We start from the raw sequence: 17797 nt of genomic DNA on the forward strand, positions 1-17797 counted from the left end.
TAGTAATGGTAGCCTCGCGACAGTAACTCGACGACATATCACGCGTAATTACGAGGAACTAAAGTCGACCGATTCAGCAATCTATGCATATATTTTTTTTTAGCATATAAACTACCGCGTCTCTTGATATCATCATTAACAATTTAGAATCGCGTCAGCCCCGAAGAGGGTGATTGTGAATATCCTTGCTGATTTAAATAAAAAAAAAAAAAAAAAAAAAAAGGATTCGTTGAAGAAAGCCATTTCGCTTTGCCTATGAGAAATGGCTCGCTTAAATATTTATAATGCTTAAAAAAATTAATGGGAACCCACGTCCCGTCAGGGAGTATATTGTCGAGGGGTGTCGCTGTCTAGGCTGCCAAAGGGCTCTTCCGTAATATTAACCGTGCCACCGAGAAGGGCTCGACGTCCAGCTTTCGTTCTGCCTTTATCATCGCACACCGCTGTCTCTCATTAACTTGCTTATCCCTTTCGTCTCTCGATAGACATCGTTTTTACGCTACCTTTATCTTTGTTTACGTGATATTTTTAACAGACACGAGACGAATGTTAATGAAAAAATACACGTAACTTGAAAATAATACTTCGTAATTAATGCTTTAATTAACGTCTCGTATAACATATGTCATTAACACTTTATTAATTAATAGAAAAAAAAGTTATTGTATTTTCAAGAGCTACACACGCAAGCAAACTTATTAATAAAATATTAAGGCAGAAGTATCTCTCTCCTGCCATGTAACGTTGTAAACGCAACTTTAAACGTAATTACGAAGTATTAAGAATGGGAATATTAACGGAACTAATGGGATTAACGCGAAACACGAAGATCAATTCCGTGCTCGCTCTTATCGCCCTCGCAGCGGGCCATATACATAACACGGAACAATAAAGCCCTTATCGCGGTCACAAATTAAAAATAATTATTTTTTTAAGCCTAATTCTTAATCAAGCGAGACCGCGTGGGCGCTACCTTCTCGGAGAAAACGGCGCCCATTATCTCCCTCCAACGAGATTGTTGTCAATGAATTATTGGCGTTTTCGCTCTTTTCTACAGATGTAAGCATCTCCCCTTTATTGCATATCAACCCTTTTTCTAAAGCCCCCCACCTCATCAAAAGGTACTCGCCTCTAGGGATAAACCTTCACGTAAACCTCGATAGCGAAAGTGTCTCGGATTTGTTTGAAAAAAAATATTTTACGACCCTATACATCCTTATCGCTGTTGTTTCAGCGGTGAAACACTTATTATTTTTTTTTTTTTTTTTGCTAAATAATTATTTTAATACTGTATTTCTCTCTTAGTTGATGAATCATCTCTTACTAATGTAGTATTTAAAAAAATCTGCAAAGTAGTTTTCCGAAGTATGATAAAATAAAAAGATATACAAATAATAATATTAAATAATATACAAATGTAAATGAGGGTTTTTTAAACGTTTTAATGTTAACATCGATAAATTTGTAACGAGATTAATAATTTCACATCGTTTCTCTCGATTCCCGGCGATTTACCGCGGCGTGGGTTTTTTTTTCTCCCTCAAGCGTTTCCATGACATTAGGCTCTTTATTTATGGAGTTTCATTAAGATAAAGAAAAGTAAAGGGAAGGGTTACCGTTGCCGAACGCTGTGCAATTATTTTCACGGTGGACCAGGAATCTTTCTTCGACCCTTTCGAGGCGCTAGAAGCCATCAAGCGAGAATGCAATGCAAATAAAGCCGTCAAATAAATCTAGATATCGATCTTTCAATATATACTAAAAATAAACTAAAAAAATTCATTCTAAACCCTTTATATTTGCACACTTTTTGTTGTTATTTATTACGTCGCGAGTAATTAAGTTTAAGCAAAGTGATTAAATAAAATAGTTAAAAAAATAATTATCCGTCAGCTGTCTATCGCTTGTCGAATTTACGGCAAAATAAACCAAGCCAAGTATATCTCTACCGTTACACGTAAGTCGCGTGCGTCGATTCTCAAACGGCTCCCGTGGCACCTCTAACAGTGACAGAAGTGTTTCGGCGTCGCGCAAAGTTTTCATTTGTCTCAAGTTGCGAATGGGTTCGGCGATTGTTCAGCACGCTGGGTCAGGTTGCGGACGTAGGTGTTGAAATTGAATGCGGAGCGAGAAGAGCGGCGGCGGCGGCTGCCGAGAAAGGGCGCGAGAGACTGTTGAAGTGGAGGTGACGTGAAGGCCGGACCCGGACCCGTCAACCGTATCTTCGGGCGAACATTGGTCAGCACTACGCTAGGTATACACCCCGCAACACGCGGACGCCTTTCCCTTGTACCGCGGTGTGTATCTACCATCAAGCGGAGAGAAATAGCGAAGGGGGATATATAACGCGCCGTGTCCATTGTGCCGTGAACTTTGAAACAACTTTTGGGAAAAGAGTTCCACGCGCGGCACCTACGCGAGAACCAGAGAGCCGTAACTTGAACGACGTGGCAGCGATCGTTCGACCACAAAAGCTCGTGAGACGCGATGGCACTTTTTAGGGGTAACGTTGAGCTATATTGTCAGGAGTAGATTCGTACACAACGTCACGGGATATTTTGAATTTAAATATTCCCTCTTGTTGCCATTCCGATTTTTAAAATAAGAATATGCGCGAGAATTTAAAATGTTATTTGAAGAGTAGAAAGAAAAAAGAAATTGCGCGGAAATAAATTAGCAGCGTAATGTTTAGTATATTGATAGATTAAGAAAAGCTAAAACTGTTGTAAGTCTTAGCACTGATACGTGCTGAAAAAACGCGACGAGCGAGCGTGCCGCATAAACGAGCGGAAAAAGTTTTGTCCCGCGGCCCTTTAGTACGTTACAGCTTCACAAGAAGGCAGCACTGCACGGTGCATCTGTATTCTCTATCTGAGAAATATTTTTAATCAATTTGTAAAATATATGTATATATATTTTTTTTCTCGATTAAATAAATTTCTTATTATTAACTGTGTCTTTTTTTTTTAATGCCCAGAATACGCATATCTTTAAATAAATCCTTAATAGTATAATAATTAGTCTATCTCAATTTGAATATAATAATCAAAGAAGTTGTTTTTTAAAATATATTTTTAAATGGCTAATCTTTGAAAGAAAATCTTATGCAAATCGTTACGTCGTATATTCGGGAATCGTGTTTCCTGTTACAGTTACGCTATTCGAGGAGAAGCTGATTCCAAAATCGGTACGCTCTAAGTGCGGAGTCTCAATAAGTCATTTCGAAATAATGGTAGGTGGGTGTTATGCGAGTTTAAGGTCTCGGCCGGTCCTCGTACGGGGCCGAAGGTGGTGGACGACAGTTTAGGGTGTAAGACGGGCTGACCTCGGGTCGTGACCCCCATTTATACTCTATTACCACTACATTAGTCTCCACTGCGGGGATTTATGATCCTTGTTCAAGTTCCAGGTTGACCAAAACTTTCGACGGATCGACCGGAAGCACGTGGCACCAATAGAGAGGATATGAGAGAATGATAGATTCGGCTATCGCGTTTTACGTCAAACCTTTGTCAAACACGCGTATAACGTACAACGTAGTACAAACGAAATCACGCGTAGACTTCTCTTCATGCAAGATAAAAAAAAAAATTATAAAAGCATTTTTAATGATCAAAAAATGAATTCGTTCTTCTCTAATCGGTAAGTATAATAATGAGAAATATTTCCTCGAGATAATGTTACACAACGCGACGTTGAAAATATTTCTTTATTCTAAAACGTCAGCCAAAAAATAACACATTATCCTTATGTGTATCTTTTAAGATATAAAAAAAAGAAGAGGAGAGAGAGAGATTGAAATCTTTATATATAGAGGATGATTCATCTCGCGCAATCAATATATTCTTATTTTCCCCAGCAGCGGCACCCGCGCTTCCCCTCCTCCCTCCCCCGGCTCCGTAATTTTTAATTACCGCTATCTGGAGGGTGTACCGCCCTGAAATATTTCTCCTCGCGTCTCACTCCGGAATCACACGCCGATATAAATTACTGCCAGCCAGCTAGCGACTTTATCTTCTTTATCTACCAAGTATTTTAGCGGTTATTTTTTCCGGCAAGCTGGGCCACTTCCGGCCGCCCCATTACCTCCGCGAGCGTCGCCAGAAATGGAATTAGCTACTTTAAACGAGAAAATTTTTAATTATTCCTTATCGAAAAGTAATCTGCCCACCCCTTGCCTCTCCGTCGCCGCGTAACGGAGCGCTTTCGTGCGAGTGGATGCCGAGAGGTTAACGCGAACTCTCGTAATTCACCGTCTCCATTTGCAGCGGTTTCGTGCGGTGCATGATCTCACGACGTACGCTTCTCTTTTTCCGTTTGCGCGCTCCTCTTTTGCTTCTTTTTACCGCGCGTAAAATATAAATTGATCAACGGAAACAAATTAATCTAGGCGTCAGGTAAAAAAAAAAAATCTATTTAAAAGTTACTTTTCAATAAATCTAATGTTATCAATTAATAAGTTAACGCGTACGAGTTCATAAAAAAAAGAGAGCGTCAATTAGATCTCTTAGATATCTCTTAAGAGAAGATCTCGAGGCGTCAATAGCGCGGAGCGTTTGCTTGATCTAAATAATTCAGAACGTTTGATGGAACTCGAGAAGAGAAGGGGACTTATTAACGTGGGAGGCCGATAAGGAAAGAACTTATTACTTATCTCCACCGTTTCGTCGTTATCCACCTCTCAAGGAATATTCATCAGGAACACTTATGCCCCTGTCAAAGAGAAGAGGTTCAAGCGTTCAAGTGGGAGCTGTCAATTTTCGCGTAACCGTATTGAGAGGCGGTGATAGGTTTGCATCAAATATTCACGACTTCGACAGGCCCTTACGACGTTATTTCGCCCGTTCGTTCGCGTGCTACCGAATAATGGCGAACGTCAAGCACGCGAGATAGGGGAGCACATTCTTTATGCCTGTCGATTATTGATTTTACCAGTGGCCATTCTCATAGCCAGATGTATCCGAAAAAAAAAAAAAGATTAAACGGTGTTGATCACTTGACTATATCGCGCATAAAATAAACGATGCAAACGGTAATTATTAATAAAATATATATTGTATATTTTAAAAGAGATGGATATCTCACTTCCTAGCGCAAGGACAAATACTCCGTGTCCGGAGATGTAAAAAAAATCGACATTAGGGTAAACTCCTCGCTCCGTTTCAAAGAACATTTCGTTTCCTCTCCTTCTATCGTCCCCGGCACTCTCCGAGCGCTCTTGGGAACCACGAAGCACGCGGGGAGGCAAAGAGGAGTAAGAAGAAGAAAGTTTATAAAATATTTAAAAGTACGGAAACGTCTCCTATCGCCTGCGGCAATAAATTTCCACTTACATTTTATTTTCGTTTCGTTCGTAACGGCTCGAGAATGGAGCGGTGTACGAACGAACGATGGGGGCGGCGGAAAAAAAAAAACCTAAAAAAAAAGGAAAAAGAAAGACGTAAGGTGACTGAAATGCCAGAGGGGAACATCGAAGAAGGTTTCGACAACGGACGACGAACTCTTTGTACGTTAGAGAAGCTGTTGTAATAATGTAAATCATGAAGAATTACGTGTATAAAGTATTAAAACGTTAATTGAAATGTTGCACGATAAAAACAGTGGGGCAGGCGGTACGACAAATAGCATAGAAAATATACATAAAATATGACACTTCTATCTCTCCGATCCTGTCGCTGGCACTTCTTAATCCCACGTCTCACTTCACGCGGCGCGTTCTCTTTTTAAAATTTATGTGACAGCATTCGAGAGCATTTCGTATGCAATAAACAATGAAGAGACGAAAATTTCAGCCCAGCCCTCCCAACGGACCCACATCGATTTCCGTCGTATGGGGTATAAGGCGCATTTCTCCTCCTTCCTGAGGACAACTCGGGAACGATGTGTATATTTTCCGGTTGACGATGCGAGACCTATTTAACGGGCGCGAGTCCGGTAATGGGATTCGAACTTGGCACTCTTGGGAGCCATTCAGATACGCTTGCTTCTTCTTCTTTCACCGCGTCTGTACGTACCCTATCTGTCACCCCGAGAATGGCGAACTGTCATGATGGATTCGATATAGCCGATTATAATTCATTGTTACTTTGAAACATCTAAGTTCATAAATAAATCTCCGTGTAAATTAACGCGATCGGGGTAACAAAATTAAAAGATTTTTTTAACCACTTGCAGAGAAGCGCCGGCGCGTTAAATAAATTCAGATTAAAATTTACACAGAATACGGCGTGTTTAAATAAAAATCTATAATGCACCCGTAGCACATGTTCCAATCTTATTAACGGGAGAAACTTCGCAACGGCGGTTTTTGGGGCCGACTAATTCCAGATCCGTGGCTTTCTGAGACGCGCAAAACAATACGTGATGTTTAAACGTGGACCAACGATCTCGAGTGGTTTTGGTTACTACTCGGTTTGTGGTTCATTTGTCGCAAAGGACCGTTTCCATCAGAAAGCCGTTCAATCCCGCAGTGCTCTCATTACATTAAGTCGGTGCGCGAAAACTAGACTATACGTTGTCTTTCCATCTTTTTCGTATTAAATTCAGAACGATCCTTTAATAAAATAAAACTAAGTTTTTAGATTTTAAGGATCGTAAAAATAAAATAAAATAAAATTTTAATATATATTCTCACGTTCAAACAGACTCATAGAGGAGATATTAAAATATATCCTTTCCCCGTGCTCGTCTTTCGGCGATAATTTAGCGGTCAGCAAAGATTTAATGGCAAATTAGCTAATAATTACTAGCAAGCACCGTACCCGACGTTACCTTAACTCGAATGCGATTGTATTTCTCGGGCGTTCGAGTCCGATAATGGGAATGCAAGAGCTGCGAAAGCACTGACCCGGCCCCCCATTATCGAAATAGCAATTAGAATAAATCAAAAGTACGCCAACTCGTGCAATCGGTGCGCCAATTCGTTGAAAATCACGGGATACGTTACAATCTTCTCTCCTAATATTTCCGACTAGCCTTGTAATTCGGCGAAAAGTTTGGCCTCCCGCTAATTTAAGTTAAGTTTAAAATATACAGGATACGTTGCAGACGATTACAATTTCGGTCAACGTTTTCATTAAATTTAAAAATACTTTAAAGAAAAAAAAAAAAAAATGCACACGTAAAAAAATATTCGTAAAAAAAGATTCTAATAAATTTCTATTATGTTATATGTTCGTGCTACGACTGCTCGTGGTCCAGTAATCGAATCTTATTCTAAGGGAGATTGGCGTCTTGTCTCAATCGCGTGACATTTCGCCGTACTGTTCTTCAAGATAACTAGGCTCTCTTTGTCGATGGCTTTATAGTTTTCGGATGTCGAAGGCCAGTCGGCGAGGATGGCTCATAGATTCTGAAGGGTCAGGGGGGGGAGAGACACGAGGGGATGAGGCAAAGTGCTACAGCGGGGTTGTGCTCGATCTTCTCTATCCAATTACCCCGGCCATCGGCGCTCACCAACGGAGACTTCCGGCGACAATACCTCTGAATCTCCTGACTTTCCTCAGTGCCGCTTGACCCACTACCCCTCGACTTCGAGTATTTCGCCCTGGGGGTGCTCAACGTCGTGAAGACGGCGGCTCCCTTCGTGACGAGGCGCAACAACCAAGACGGGCACGCGAGCCCGCCGCCCCGAAGAATGACACGCAGTCGACCGAAGGGTCGTCCGTCGTCACGACGTCGTTCTCACGGAAGGTGCAGGCGACTTACGTGCGCCAGCAGCAACGGGACACCCGGTAGATCGGGTCCAAGGGACATCTTACGGGGACAGTCTCGGGTGGGAATTTGTCGACGTCCTCGTGATCGTAGGATCACGTGTTGAGAATATGCTCGCGTACCCCAAGAGCTCTGGCTCTTTCCACGATAAATTATTTAAGAAAATAGCTTCGATGCAGACAGAACGAAAGTTAGGGTAAAGTGATATTAATGGAATTAAAGAGAAAAATGTATAAAGCTTGCACAAATAAATTACAGTTAAAAATGTATCGGTATTAAATATGTTGCTGTTAAAGTGACGATATTTTTCATTTTTTACTATCATATATTCCGAAATAATTTCATATGCTCTCGTGTCATTTCTCACGCGCGTCACCGTCGACGGATATTGAAAACTAAATCGCGTATTGAGATCCACTGAAGTCCAGTGGCTGTCCGCAAGAATTTGCCCGGTCAAGAGGGACGGGAGCGGTTGGTTTATCAATCCACCCCCTTCCTGGATGGCAGATCCGACCGGACGAACAGACGTTAGAGCGGGAGGAGTTTGGCTTAGTGCGGTACTGGAAAGCACTTGATCTTAGAGAAGCGACCCACCTCTATGGGCAGCTCAAACTACGCCAACCCGAGCCGGGCGTCCTCCCTGGTGGTGGTTTTGCTCGTGCCGAGAGGGTTAAAGGCCGACACGCCAACGAGTTGGGTAAACGCCATTTAATAGAGGACGGTAATGTCATCCGTCCAATTTGTGAACAATTTGGTTCGATGTCTTTTTGTTTGGCTCGGCGCGACTCTTGCACAAAGCGAACTAATTAGCGAAATCCCGTTCCTCGGGGTGCATTAACTACGCGCAGCGAGACACGTGTAAGAATGTCAAAGTTTTATTTCGTTTCAATTATTGACAGCTAAAATGCAATACGATCAACTTTTCGATTCCAGAATAAAACGATCAAAATATCACTCTCGGTTTTGCAAAACGGCAAAATGTATGTAATTATTAATAAGATAAAACCATATATAAAAAAATGTTATCATTAATTAACAATTTAATTAATTAATATAGATTTAAAAAATTTTACTTTTGTTATAATTTCTAATAAATTAGATAATGCATAATAAATGCCGACGTGATTAAAGCCCTTTCGATTTAAATTCGTATTCGTATCATGCGTTTCGTAAGTACACAGATATCTCGTTAATGATCAAGAATATTTCATCAAGTTTTGAATATCGCTTTTGACAAAACCTCGAGCAAGAGACGCGGCGCTTTCAATGCCTGATTATGGCATTGGACACGACCGCGTCAATTCATCTCGGGAAGAGAAAAAGAGCCCTCCCTCCGCGATCTAGCCGTGTCAGATATCCTGCCAGGAATCGTTGCTCAGGTGAAGCGCGAAGTCGGAAGCCCTTTTCTATATTATTCGCGATGAATAACGAGACCACTCAGTCATTCCCTCCAATTTAAGTGTAACGAGCCACACCGATACATTCCTTCTTATTCTTTTTCCGGGTCTCCATTCTCGCCCCCTCCCTCCCTCCCCACTTACCTAACTCATCTCCGCCGCCACCCTCTTCACCCCTCAACGTGATGTAATCCCGCACAATCCAGACATTTTTCACCATTACTCGAGCGGCCGTAGCGATGGCGGGCAAATAATTAATTTCTCACGGAACTAACGAGCGCCGCTTTTCTTTTCAAGCCCGCGGTATATTCTATATCGCCGTCGATTCAAGAAAAAGAAGAGAGGCGGAAATACCTTATGGAAAAAGTAGCGCCAAAGTAATCGCGCGATATCACCCTATTCCATTTGAATAATTACAAAATGAGAGGTAATCAAAAATATTATTTTTTTAAATATTGATTCTATTATACTTGGGCGTTAATAAATACGATACTCGGCGCTGTCAACTCGCGATTCCCAATATTGCAAGTCGCACGAGGCACTTTAGTTTAGTGTGAATTTCCAAAGCCATTCGCATAATCGGAGCTTCTTCCGGGACGAGGGGGCGATAGCGTGCTCCTTACGAGGGTGCCAAAGCACCCCGAAGGGTAGTTCGGAGGTCGCGGTGGACGCGGGGTGGGGGTTGTTTCACGATAGTTTGGACGATCTATGACCCGAGTTCGCTAAGAGACCACGAAAGGGTGGATTTACTGGTCCGTCCCGCGTTCACACCACACAAATCCAAGTGACCGTCCGGGCCCCCTTCCCACGCCGTGCGACTTACGTCTACCGAACTATTTCCCCATCGTCGACCATGAATCGCCGCGACGTGCGATGTTCGCCGGAAGCGAATGCTCACCACACCAATCTGCGAACTAGGATCTCCCCGAAGTAGCCATGAAAAGATATTTTATTATTTCACGTGAAAGAACCATCTCGTTATGCTTCGTAAACATTTTATAAGTACGTTAATTTTATATAATAACATTGTGTAAAAATAAAGTTTCTTATCGGACAAAAAAAGAAAAAAGACACGCACAGTATTATGTCGAAATTAAATAAAATTCCTACTTCCGGCAGACCGATGTGGCGGCGCGATAGACAAACGGCGCGACCTAAATAGTCACGTCGTTAATGTTGATCTAATTCCGGAGGAGGCGGAAGCCGGGACCCGCGCCGAGGAGGTATAGCTGCATAAATAGTTTGTTTGTTATTGCAGATCGTTAATCCGATGTTTAAGCAGCCAGAAAATATTCCGCCCGTGACGATGAGAGCCGGGGATGTCTTTTGAAAAGGGCGACGGTGCTGGCGCTTAGCATATCGTAAAAGCGGTAACTGCGCCTCGAAAAACCGAGTGGAAGTCGGCCGGAGGGAGGACGGTACGCGCGCGTCGTGTATCGCGCCATAAAGATTACTACCAACTCGCGACTTTATTGTCACGCGTTATAAATGATGTCGCGGACGTACGCCAAATATTCAAATGACATTTTTATCCGTGGCTCCTTTCGAGCGGAAGGGATTTCGGCGGATCGCGCGAATGGAGAATTCGAATAGGCCGGGAACGACGATGCGATGCCGCTGTATTGAAGAAGACATTAAGTCGTATACGTGACGTTTCGTATTCGCGTGAGATTGCACACGATTTACGTGCCGCGCTGTGAAAAAACAGTCGCCAAACCCATCATTTTTTATCGATCATCGACTGGAGCGAGATAAGATCAAATCTTATCAATGCACTGTTTGTGCGATATTTTTATCAACTACATATTAAGAAAAAAAATTTTATTAACTGACAATAACACATATAAAAATTTTTCTCAGAGCTACCGTTTCCCAACATCGTTCTCGGTCTTCGGTAAAATTTCTACTTCGGTCGACGCGACCGAGGGTGGAACAGTTGATACGGAAATACGGTGATTTCTCAAGGTATTAAGTGAGCCCGCGACCTTTCGCATTAATAACAATAATAGTACACAACGAAAGCTCAAAAGAGAGAGAGAGCGGAGCGGAGCGGAGCGTAATCTGGCTGAAGGCGAAGGATGAGGGCAACTTTTGAGGCCAGATACAAATTACATCTCATTTTTATGCCATTTTAATATCGCCACGCGTCATTAAATATCCCCTCGACCCCTCCTCCCTCCAACCCGCGACTCCGCCATGCACACAGCTATGGCGTATACTTTCGTAATGGCATCTTACAGGGAATGAAATATTCGTACGCACCCATTAGCGTCTCGAAGGCGGAAGCCTGTGAAGCCGCAGAAATCGCAAAAAGGAAACGTAGCGGCAATGAAAAATCGAGACGATTTTAAAAACGGTCGCTGATGACGCGTCTTTGGCGGAAAAAAAAAAAAATTCAGCGTACGGTGGAAAAAAATACTCGAAAAATTTACTGTAAAAAATACCCGAGTGGAAATTGATTCCCACTGTTACCTAATAATTAATTAGCCAATTTGTGATTCATCTCGTGGCTGTCTAGCAAAAAAAAAAGATCTCTAACAATTTGTTGGCACACAAAGTATAAATCTATTTCTTTGAACTTACTTCTTATTAATTTTTTTTTTTTTTTATAACGATTTTGAAGTATTATGATATTGCACCTTCATAGAAGTCGCTCGTGACTCGTATTTAGCAGGTCCTTCAAGTTTTTCGAACCAACACTCTCGTACACGAGTTTTACACCGACTTTTACGAGCGGAAGAAGCGCATTTCGAATTGGGACTACGAAAATTACGCGTGGTCTCTTAGAAACAGTCCTCTCTACATCATATAAGCCGAGCTTTTAACTTTTAACTCGTCATATTCGTCTTTCAAAGTTTATTCGTACGTGGTTAACAGTCTTCTTTCTTGTTCGAAACGAACAAAACACGAAATAATCTTTTCAGAAAGAAGATATAAGATGTTTCGGAAAAATAAGGTATTTTATTAAACATTGTATTAAGGAGAACTAATTCACGAATATTCTTAAACATTGTCGAAAAGGCTATTAAAAAACCACATAATGCATTTTGGTGTAAAGCCACGAGGAGGTGAAGAATCTCCGAGACTACTCATTCTCGGAGAGTAAAAGGGTTAACGAGGCGGAAAGAAAAACAAAGCGGAGAAAAATAAACGCATCTTTTCAAAGAGTTGAAGCGTACAGTTTCCTAATTTTGTTTCGCGAAGTCAGCAAGGAGTGCAAATCAAGGAGTGTGCCTTCCAAAAAAAACCGTGTATGATCACGAAAAGGAGCGAATTAAAACCTAGTTTTTTTTTAATAATCTTGACATTTTTTTTCTCTCTCTCTTTCTTTTTTTTTTTATTCCTATTTATTATATTTCCCGGCGCACTTCTAATACACGCGGGCTCGTTGACTCTTTCCTTATAGCTGAATTGAAAATCTCTCTGCACGTGCGAGATGTATGCACACTGGTGGCTCTAAGCAAATCGTGTTATCCTATGGCCGGCTAGTCGGCTATCTCTGTGCGGCGCGAGAGGAATTAAAATAAATACATATCTTAATTAAGCTCCAGTGTGCCATCTACTAGGTGACTAAAAATGATACAACAGTACGAACAGAAGTGGAAAATTCTTATGTCCCGTGGTAATTATTTATCCGAGGAAAAAATTTTAAAAAATTAGTCACAAGATAATTGATATTATTTGATAACGCGAAACTAGAAGTAAATATCGCTACAACATCGTAATTGGATTTAACAAAGGATGTTAAATATCTTTAGAGACTGCGTTTTTGTTTCAAAGAAGTGTCTGAAGGTCTAATCTGATCACCCGGTATATTCGCATTATACATATGGAACTATCGTACTCGTTGCTTTATTCCTCTTTATATGCACATTCGAATATCCGCAGGCTGCATCTCAAACTTGATTCTCCCAGTCGGCAGGCAGCGTTAAGAGTTTTCTCGGAGATTCAGTTCGTCCCTCGGCGAGTGTTTCCTACATTTTTCCCTCCACCTCGTCACTTGCGTCCACTCGGAAAAATATATTCGACGGGGGGAAAGAGAAAGAGAGAGAGAGAGAGAAAGAGAGGAAGAAAAAAAAGGCAAGCAGGTAGCTCTCGCGGTATGTGCACGCTTTTTAAGTGGGCGGCGCCGGGTGGCGCAAGAAATTCGGTGAAATTTCGCGCAAAACGGGAAAAGAGCCGCGGGCGTATTGGGTTACGCGAATTCTGAAATCCGAGACTTTATGAATGATAAAGCGTCGGGGTGGGCCGCCTCATCGTCGAAAGGAAGGTCCGACAACGCGGTGGAAAAAGACCAGGACGGCGCGAAAGAGAGCGAGCGAGCGAGCCCGGTTACCGCCTGGCCGTATAATTAATTTTCGTCGAACGCGAAATCCGTTTAACATACTTTCCGAAACTCTCCAGCCGGTTTCGTGACGAGCCCGGAACAATTTTTTTCAAAGGGTGCGCCGCCGGCTGCCTCGCCCTTTAGCCCCCTTCCGCCCTCCGCGACGCGCGGTAGCACAACCCTCCCCCGCGCCGCATTTGTGAACGGTGCTTAAGGTCACCGGCTACCGCGCGAAATCACGCGACTAAGTTGCAGCGGCAGCCCATTACGCTCGTTTTCGACATGTAAACACGCGACCGGTGCAACTTCGTTTGACGTACAGAAATTAACGTTAGCGATCCAAAACTGCGAAAGAGGTGACGGGGGCGGAGGGAAGAACGGGCTTGAAAGAGGGCGCGTGGAAGGGTGGAGAGAGATGGACGCGGATGGACGTAACTAGACGTACTTATTATTATTTAGGGGTGCAACGCCGGTGTGTGGCCCCTTCCGGGCTGTCAGTTTCGCAGAGGCGAAATTACATATTCCTCGCAACGACCGCGTCGAGACGTGCGAGCAGTGCGAGACGAACGGGGACGGACTTTTTATTTCGCCGCTGCCTTTGCTAGCCGCGCGCGGCGGTGTCAAAGCGGCCGGTTCTCCTCAAAGTATAATTATTTTAGTTACAATTAAAAATGTGCAGACCCGCCGGCGACGCGCTCTCGCTCCGCGTCGTGAAAGCGTTTCGGACTTGGCCGTCTCTCTACGCCATCAATCTTTCTCCGTTCTTCGCATTGTCGACGCGCGCGCGAGCTTTTGTACACCGCTAAAAGGAACCCGTCGAAAGACTAAGAGCTTGGAAAAAATTACAGTACAAATTATTGCACAATCGGGATGTTAAGCGATACTAATCGACTTGTAAACGCGACAATGTCTTTTTTACTAAAAATTGTGACATCTATCTCATCATTTTTATTTTTTAAGTACTAACATTTACCTTTATTTTCTAGTAATACGGAAAAAATAACGATGTAATCTTATATTTAACACAGCATTAATTAATTTTAATTATTAACACAGTGCGAGAAAAATATTGTTCATGTGTTGATTTACACCGTAAGATCTATACGAGTTGCAGCTTGACCACGTTAAATTGTCGTGGAGATTTAACGCGTGCCTTTCGAATCGACGGAAGAACACGGCCAAGACTGCCGGAGCGCAATTACTTTTAACGAGGACCCCCGGCCGCGGAAAAATATAGCCCGGTAGCAAGAACTTTCCCAATTTTAATCCGTCATTCGAGGCCGGCAATGTCGGGGAAAAAAAAAGCGGCAACTTTTGTCCTGTAACAAGTTGTCGTTCGGGGAAAAAGCAAATAAAGGGGCGCGATATGCCCCTCGCCAAGATTGCGGGCGAGGACAAGGAGCGTAAATCGAGAAGCGAAAGAAGAAAGATCGCGAGAAAATCGAAAAGTGGGCCATAAATAAAGGAATTAGTTTTTAATGGACATTAGTCACTATTAATTGTGGAAAGTTAACCCTTTCCTTTATCGGCCTGTTCTTACCCCGTTCCCTCCCCCCCGTTCCTCTTTTCCCCCCGCCTTTCTTTCTCGCGTTCCTTCGGGAGATCGCACTTGTCCTTTGAGACTGACGGAGCCCTACTAGCAAAGGAACGGACGAACAGCAAAGGTACGGGAGTCTGGACGGGGCTGAGAAAGCACCGCGCCAGGGAAACACGGCGCCTTTATTTTACATTTCCACGGGCCATTCTTTCTTTGTGCGATAATTAAGTAAGCTGAAGCCAACCGCTGGCCGGCCGTCCATTCACGTTCGCCTCGAGCTAGGTTGCCGGCCAAGAAAGGGTTTAAAAATTATCTTCCGTCAGTTTACCCTCACTTGTGAATTATTTTGCGACCAGTGGGTGGGTCTCAAGGTGAGGTCGGGTAAAATGAAATTCTTGCTGTCCTCAAACGGCAACTTTGGCATAAAACTCGTGCCTCATCCCTCCCAAGTTTTTCCGCGAGTTATTTCAATTCGTAAAATATTTTTGCGATCAGTAAGTTAAAGAAACCGAGATATCGAAAAATCTCACCGACGCTCTTTGTTCTCGAAATTTAAAAGTCGCCCTGCGACAGGACCTCGACCTCAATACGCGATCTTTCATAAGCGTGCAACACGTCAGGCCGGTCCCGGAACTTCGCGCAAGCCGTACACGCGTAGATGATCGCACACCTACGCGAGATATTACGTCTCGCAGACTGGAGCGTGGCGGAGTTATATTAGACAGGAGCGAAGAGCTCTGGTGGCAACTGCCGTCTTTCACTTCGCACTGAAACCCCGTGCGCCAAGAATCTTGCTAATTAGATATATAAGGAAGCTAATTGTAATAAGGTGGAGTCGGGTGTACACGAGAGAACCTCCAGCCTCTCATTCCTCCTTCATCCGCCCCCTCCCTCGGCTCCCCGCGCTTATCCACCGGCACACGTACAGCCTTGGTGCACGCGTACTTTCCCTGACATTCGTACTCATCCGCGCGGCGCTTTGAAACCGAAACTGCCACTGAAGAGATCCCGACGAATCGCGCTCAAAGTAAGCGCAATTAATTTGAATGACGGCACGGTATATGGGCGCTGCATGAAATTTGGTTCGTGACGGAAAAACTGAGAATGAAGTGAAATACTTGCAGACATAACGATACTGGGCTCCGACCGCGCGGAAGGCACATCAGTATCTTCATGCGCTTCGCTGTTTTGTTTTATCAATATCTCCCCGCGCGAAATTTAATGAGTCGGCGTTTAATTCGCCTGCAACCCGAGTATCAAAATTAATTGACTAACAGCTAATGAAAAACATGCCGTTGAAAATAGCGTGCCAGGTGCTCGCAAGATCGATTTGAATTTCCTCGCGTGAAATATAAATTAACGTCCTTCCGCGAAGGCGTTTTATTATCGCGGAGTAAAACCGTATCGTTCTATTGTCCCGTTTATTATCCATCTATTGCAAAAGTGAGGCCCCGCCCGAGGTACCGCCGTGATTTGGCTTATTAATGGATATCATTTACGACTCGTATTTAGGAGCTCGGTCGTTCTACGATCGCACGGAAGACGCTCGAGGGTCACGGATGCCGTGGGTGATAGAAGTTTACGGCGGAGAAATAGCAAAGGAAGAGGGCGGGGAACGGCTGGAGAGCGTTATAGTTATAACGAAGAGGTGAGTAATTTAACCCTTCTTAGACTCGTCTTGTCTTCGCCCGTACCCTCCTCGCCGTCGACCCGTGTCGTCTTATCACCTCGCGCTGTAATCTGCGACCCCATCGTTCAACGTTGGTTTATTTAGACCCGACCGAAGTGATCGCTTGATTAAATACTTCTCCCACGAACGATATCCGCCTGCAATCGCACGCTGCGGGCGACGAAAAAGTTCCAGACGTTAAATCCAGCTGTAACGCTTATATTTCAGCGAGTAGTCGAAGCTTCGCCGTACTTCGAATAATTTAGCAGTTTAAAAAAATATATGCAATTTAGTTAGCATATTTAAAATAAATGTATATCCGGCAAAGGGAACAAAAGCGGTCGCGCGAGACGAACGCTATTGTTTGCGCAACTCGAAAACGAAATAGTGCAACAATGACGCTATCTTACTGAAAATTATTGACCAGCCTGCACTTGTTTTTTATCTCGTTCGCGCTCCGGACAGGCAAGGCTGATATTTAAGGCCGCAAGTTTCGGTCCCTGCGCCGCATCCCGACGCCAAGGAAGCTCACCCCCGATAGGGACAGCGAATTTACTGCTCGCCGTTTGTACCGGCGAGTTTCTACCCGAAAGCTTATAATTTTGACGACCCAGATAAGCCGGCGCGAGTAACGCGACTGGGGTACAGTCCCGGGAAGTCCTCGTGATTTCTGTTGCGCGTTTCGGTCCCGCTTGCCATCCCAGTTAGAAACTCGAGAAGTCCTTGGGCACGGAAACATTGCGATTCACGGAAACTACTGTATGGAAAATATGACGAGCATCTTCGTCCGAACTTTCGCGGCACACGGCACGTACTGTCTCGAAATCCACGAAAGACATTGATATTGAGTAATGAAGGATAGCAACCTTCGTCAAAGAAAATCGACCTATATTTTATATAAATTAGAAAAAACCATGCTCGCGCTAGATTTAAAGAAACCACAATTTCAATCTATGAAAAAAAAATTATGCAACTCACCAATCTGCATGAGCTTCGGCGAAGTTGTAGAGTTGTGGTTGTGACTGTAACATAAAATGCAAAATATTAATGTAGAGATGCTGGTATATCAATTAATAAAGATAATACAAAAAGTTAATATTTTTTTAATTAAAGATTTTATTTTAATTTTTTACAGATAGGATTTTGTGCAGATA

General features: G+C 43.2%; 1 protein-coding gene across 7 annotated transcripts in view; it reads right to left on the reverse strand.

The window, feature by feature from the left end:
* The window catches only part of LOC139106372 (uncharacterized), a 159787-nt gene that overhangs the window by 90924 nt on the left and 51066 nt on the right, over positions 1-17797 (reverse strand). For 6 of the 7 annotated variants that reach the window (XM_070663088.1, XM_070663091.1, XM_070663086.1 and 3 more), the window contains one exon: positions 17622-17665. The exons of the other annotated variant lie outside the window; for it this stretch is intronic. The gene's annotated coding sequence lies outside the window, so the exon portion shown is untranslated. The remainder of the gene's footprint in view (positions 1-17621; positions 17666-17797) is intronic. 7 annotated transcript variants of the gene reach the window in all.

The sequence above is a fragment of the Cardiocondyla obscurior genome, linkage group LG11 (assembly GCF_019399895.1).
Source record: "Cardiocondyla obscurior isolate alpha-2009 linkage group LG11, Cobs3.1, whole genome shotgun sequence".
Taxonomy (NCBI): domain Eukaryota; kingdom Metazoa; phylum Arthropoda; class Insecta; order Hymenoptera; family Formicidae; genus Cardiocondyla; species Cardiocondyla obscurior.